General features: G+C 38.4%; 1 long non-coding RNA gene across 1 annotated transcript; it reads left to right on the plus strand.

The window, feature by feature from the left end:
• Window positions 1-234: 234 nt before the first annotated feature.
• On the plus strand, window positions 235-4,301 carry LOC130013526 (uncharacterized). Its single transcript, XR_008788696.1, has 3 exons — window positions 235-415; window positions 1,321-1,664; window positions 3,379-4,301. It is a non-coding gene; the product is annotated as an uncharacterized LOC130013526 (long non-coding RNA).
• The last annotated feature ends 2,405 nt before the right edge of the window (window positions 4,302-6,706 follow it).

A 6,706-nucleotide genomic window follows, 5' to 3' on the forward strand; every position in this document is an offset into this window, starting at 1 on the left:
ATAAATAAACACCTACTGAACAGACAATTGTGGAGGATTCATTCAGATAGTTACAACACTATTTATTATATTGATATATTTAGGTTATCTTAATCACCAGGAATTTATTATATTCGTTTCAACAAGTCGGGGCTATATTCTTTATCGAGAATGGCTATTCATGAGTGTAGAAATATTATAATTATTTATCGTACTTGATCTAGCTCAACGCAAATAGTAGTGAGACAGGTTATACAAGACTAAAACTCGTCATTAATACACTATACATAGACTGTGTTTTTCCAATGGGTAATTTTTATAGAACCCCCTTGATCTAGTGTTATACAGTTCTGTTTGTCTTTAGTAAGGTTCTAAGGGAACTCTAGTGGAAGAAAGTTGTCATAGAATAATAAGGATAAGAAGAATGGCCACCCCAGTAAGTACAACTACGTCATGTTTATAAAATAACACGTCAGTTTATGACGTCAATAACTAACCATCGTAATCTTGATAATGACTGTCTTATCTCTCGTAGAATACAAATACTGACGAGTGAGTACACGAAGCAGTGTATGTTTACTCCTATACTTGATACAACTAGTGTCTCTACATCTATGAGAGTCGTGTTGATGTAACAATTTACAAGTTCACTGGTTTATATTTACCTAGTATTTTTAAAGAACTGTGTAAGGTGCGCTTTAGATCATAAGGGCTGTCATAGAGTCACGTGGTGTGGTTTTGATTCGAGCATGTACCTGACAAGGAGTAGAGTCACCTGTCCAACCTCGCGGTTTTTATACTGATCCTCCGTTAGAAGGACGTTAAATCCCAGTTCATTCTCAGTGAGGAACTGTGCCATTTTCATTCCCCAGAGAGCCTTCTTTCTGTCTGTGTCCACCAGTCCTAACAAAATTTTCAACCCGATAGAATCAAACAATGAAAGTTTTTAAATTTGGCCCACAGTCCAACATGCTGGTGTAAATAAGTGAGACCAGAGTATGTTACATATAAAGAATAGAAATGTGGCGGATTTATATTTAATTTAAATACAAAGATTAATTCATCTGTTTTTGTATATATTTAAAATGTCTTCTCTTCTCACATGTTTCAGTACTCGACCCTGTGTTTAAGTCAAGGAGTTGTCCCCAGGCATCAACAAACGTCTGTACTACGCCACTGGTCAACCGAGCATCTCAAACTAGAGATTCAACGCATGCCCTTAATTTACAGCTCTCTTTCTGTTATTTAGATTCGTCGATGATTATCATATCTAAGAAGAGAGATATTGTTGTAATAATATTTACAAGTAGAGACTAGTTGTTTATTTATTTTCTATTCTAGTTATCAACCGTTACCAACAATACCTACAACACAATGTATAATATACATGGTGATTGTCAAGCTGTACATATTGGAACATCAAACACAATAAATGAAACTACTAACCAGACCGACAGTGATGATTGCACATCCGATTTGGAAGATTTGAAATTCCAGATGAATCGGATAAAGGAACAATTTGAACGAAAAGATGAGGAAATAGCTGAATTGAAAAATAGGGTTGCTGACCTGGAAGTATTTAAGACGAAAGTAGAACAATCCGAAGTCAAGACAAACACCAACACTAATACTAGACGTTATATCAGGGATACGAGTAATGATATTATTCTAAAGTTAGTTGACATGTAAGTAAATGTGTTCATAATAATATAAGTTTTTACTTATATCGAATGATGAAGTTTCTATATCACGTGACTTGAATAATAACCAACTAGAGGTGACTTGAATAATATACTGACTAGTGAAACAGTGGGATGTACTTTACAATATCCATAGTCAAAATAGTATTATATATTTAATAGTGTATTTAATAATAAGGGCTCAAGACAATGATTTTATCAATAATTTATCATTTAAATAATTTATAATACTCGTGTTTCTAAGGTTTAAAAAGATGATTATTGATAATGATATATTAACCTGTATTTATATCTATGGTGGCTGATTGGTAAGGAAATAAAATAAAATGAAATGGGGTTTAACGTCCAGCTGTTCTGCTCCGGGAGTCACAGTGGCTAAGTGATTAAGGCGCTGGCTCGCTGGCCTTGACGTCGCGGGTTTCGCCACCGGTGTTGGTCGACAAAGTTCATCAATATTTTCCGCGTGGTTTCCCTTTTTCAGGGATGCAGGAAGGAGGGCCTGACAAGGACAGCTATCTAGTCGTTCGGATGGGACAAAAAACCGAGGTCCTGTGTATATATTGGCGCGCACGGAAAAGATCCCTTGGCAATTGGAATTCGGTAGGCCGTAGCGCGGCTGTCCGGGTAAAATATCCCTCATAACACACTGAATGGTATAAACCCGTCTTCATTAGCCCAGTCGGAGCAGAACAGTAGGATGTTAAACTCTATTTCAACTAGTTTCATTCTGCTCCGACTGGGCTAATGAAAACGGACACGCCCTATACAGTGTACTGTGAGGGAAACTTTACCCGGATAGCGGCGCTACGACCTACTCTTATATTGAATTCAAACTGTCAGGGGGTCTTATACGTGCACGCCAGTATGTAAATGGGGCCTCGGTTTTTCGTCCCATCCGAACTACTATACTATTGTCCCTTGCCAACCCCCCCCCCCCCCCGTCCTGCACCACTGTCAAAGAGGAATCTCTCCAGAAATGTGGCTTAATGTCCTACTTTTCTGGTAGTCACGGTGACTCTTAGAATAAGACGATGGCTCGCTAACGTTGAGGTCTTGTGTTCAATCACTGCATTGGTCGAAAAAGCTCATCGGGGATAACGTATAGTCTTTTGGGTGGGACGAAAAATCGAAGTTCCGTGTACAGATAGAATTAAAGATAAGAGTAGGCCTTATAGCGCTGCTATCCGGGCAAAGTTTCCCTCACAGTGCACTGTATAGCCTATGCCCGTCTTCATTAAGCAGAACAGTAGAACGTTAAACACAATTTCATTTCATTCAATTTTCCTACTTTTCTGCACCGATCGGGCTATTGAAGATAGGCATGCGCAAGGCAAAGTACTATGACGGAAATTTTCAATTTTCGAAACTCAACTGTGAAGGATTCTTTTATGTGCTCGCCAATTTGTACACAGGAGCTTGTTTTTTGTCCCATCTACACAACTAGACACTGTACTTTGTCAGACCCGTCGTCCTGCACTACCGACAGGGAGGAACCACGCTGCAAAATCCCGGGGAACTTTCTTGACCAACACCAGGATCAGTGTATATAATCATAGTATTGAGAGGAATATGGCCGATAACCCATTATCACAACATGATACCAATCAGCCACCATATATATCAGTTGATAATGATATAATATATTAACCTGTATTTATATCAGTTGATAATGATATAATATATTAACCTGTATTTATAGTTCGCTAGGTAAAGATATGGTTACTATAACTGTCAGTAAGAAAGTCAGTTTTAATGATTTAATGAAGTTGATAGAAGAGAAGGAGAATAAGAAGATTAGTAGGATTGATATAATAGGATATAGAGATGGTAGCGGGACATGGATCTACGGCAGTCTACACAACAAGAACGACTATAGCCTGGAACAACTTGGTGTTGTAGACCAGGACAAGGTTCTGTGCTATAGTAAAATATAGAGATTATATTGATATGATGTATTTATGGTCTCCTTTATATTGAACAATGAGGTGTTTGGGGAGGGGGGGGTAGATATTACTTATAGTAAAATATAATGGTCGAACCAGAACGAGGTTAGGTATTATTATCTTATTGTCTCTTGATTAGGTTGTGAGGGTTGAATAAAGTAAAATGTTTGAGTGGTGATGTGGTGTGGGTGCTAAGTTAGTGAAGAGATTTATCAACCACATCAGCACCCTAGTATTTAACCAAGTATCTTATACCCCCCCCCCCCCAACCCCCATGATTGATATATTGAATCTTACTCTAAGTAATATCTAACCTGTCCCAACTGTCCACCTGTCCCACCTGTTAGTATTTAACCAAGTATCTTACCCCCCCCCCCAACCCCCATGATTGATATATTGAATCTTACTCTAAGTAATATCTTACCTGTCCCACCTGTCTCACCTGTTCCACCTGATTGATATATTGAATCTTACTCTAAGTAATATCTAACATCCTAATATAAAACTAGCTTACTACTGTAAATAAAGCTGTAATTCAATAGTCACGATTATCAGGTGATATGTAGTCGTGATCATGTGATAACTAACTGACATGTATATAATATAATATTATATTAGTGAAACAATGTTTTATATTTTTTGTTCTAATTTTGTTTCAATAAAATATTTTATAACTAAACTAATGTCGTTCTACTAATATTTCTATGGTGTCAGGAAATGAGATAGTTACCACTAACAGAGGGGGTCAGTCTGTGGTATCATGAAATACTGGATAACGCTGTCAACATGTGTCTAGTCATACGAATGGAACAAAAAAAGAGAATCTATCTTGAAGAAATAATTCTAGGAACAGTTGGCTGCAATGGGCAATTAATACAGGGTGACGTACACAATATGTTTCTAGTCATTCGAATGGGACGTGCAAAAAAAAACCCCAATCAAATACAGATTACAGATGCTTTACGCACAACCAAAGGACTTTCTCGTTGATTAAAATAAATACGCAAATACAATCTGTTTCTAATCTAGATTAAATGAGTTTTTAGTGGTGACTTGAAAATTGTGAATCTTTAAGATCCTTTAATTTTTAATGGCAGAGGGGTTGAATGGACGAATGGTTAGTGCGTGCGCGTTGTATCAATAATGTTTGTCATATTGAGTCAACTGGCGTGGGTTCGATTCCCAGGTTGTACGCGATAAGGAGTAGGGTCGCCTGTCCAACCTCGTTGGTTTTCTCCGGGTCCTCCGGTTTCATCTCACTTCAAAAGACCCCTACGCGCAAGCAAATTATTGAAAAAAAACAGAACCATGTTAATCCCGAAATGACAATGTTTGTGTCGAGAGGACGTTCAACTCTCTCTCTCTCTCTCTCTCTCGCCCTCTCTCTCTCTCTCTCTCTCTCTCTCTGGCAACAAATTCCAAACGTTTTAGTTTAGTTTAGTGTTAGAAATAGCAAGCATGTTTTTGATATTCGATCTTAGGGATTACAGTTTGTCAAAAGTTCAGATAAATATAAGGGGACGAAATGATTTCGACATTGATAGACTAATGACAGAACTTTATACTAGAATCCAGGGTTCGACATTCAACCAAATGAAATGAAATGAAATGAAATGGGGTTTAACGTCCTACTGTTCTGCTCCTAACCTGGGCTAATGAAGACGGGCATACGCCATACAGTGTGCTATGAGGGAAATTTTGCCCGGACAGCGGCACTACGGCCTACTCTTATATCGAATTCCAACTGCCAAGGGATCTTTTACGTGCACGCCAATGTGTACACGGGGCCTCGGTTTTTCGTCCCATCCGAACGACTAGACAGCTTTCCTTGTCAGCCCCTCCGTCCTGCATCACTGACAAGGGAGAACCACGCCGGAAAATCTGGATGAACTTTCTCGGCCAATGCAGGGATCGAACACCCGACCTCCAGGCTAGCGAGCTAGCGTCTTACCCACTTAGTCACGTGATCCCCGACATTCAACCAGTGGAGCGACTTTAACATGGATGATATGTGTAAATACAGTTTGTAATGATCCGCTGTGTGGTACCTAATACAACAACTTAATGTTACCTACCTGTATATAATAGTACCTGTCGTCTATATACAACAACCTACCTGTATATAACAGTACCTGTCGATCATACTATACATCAACCTACCTGTATATAAGTCCCGTAGAGAGGGAGATAACTCTCTTTTTAACCTGACAAATTATTTTAGTTCAGTACAGTTATATCAGCCCACCATTGTATCAACTTTTATCAACTGATAAAACTTCTCAGCTGAATAATACAATAGGAAATTAATTTATCAAAGGCTCTGTTATTTTAAATATAATATTTTACAGGTTACACAAATGTGAATATTTACTTCATGCATACAGTTTACTATTTACAGTTTAAAATAGGTAGATATGTGTTCCTTGTTGGAGGGGGGGGGGCGTGTATAATATTAACATAGTCTTGACCATGTATCATATTAACATAGACTTGATCATCATAGGTATACCATGCATCATTATTAACATAGACTTGATCGTCATAGCTATTATACCATGTATCATATACTGAGCGCCATGGAAAACGCATCACTTTTTTTCCCAAATATTTTATTACTAGGTGGTTTTGTATGTATAATATAATGCAATACTTTGAACTATTGTTTCACACAATGCTCCCAAACGCAAAAAAAAAATCGGGCCGTGTGCACAAAAAAAAAAAATTGCACGAGATGCACATGAAAAACCCAATATTCACGTGCAGCATTGTGTGTGAGCCCTTTAAAAGCATGTTTTCAACTTAATGTGCAGTACATGAACTGTGAAACGTGAATCTGTCGTAATTTGTTGTTGGACGTGTGAAGGAATCGAGCTAGACATGCCGAGACTTACTGAAAATCAACGGAATGAAGCCATGGGAATGTCCAGGGCTGGCATTTCTACACGTGCTATTGCCAGACACTTCAATTGTCATCAGTCCACTATTGTAAGGTTGGTGGAACGTGTTCGAGTTACTGGATCAACACGTGACCGTCAACGTCCTGGTCCACAACGCGTTACAACCCGGGCTCAAGACCGCTACATC

This window comes from Patella vulgata, chromosome 7 (genome assembly GCF_932274485.2).
Source record: "Patella vulgata chromosome 7, xgPatVulg1.2, whole genome shotgun sequence".
Classification (NCBI taxonomy): Eukaryota; Metazoa; Mollusca; class Gastropoda; family Patellidae; genus Patella; species Patella vulgata.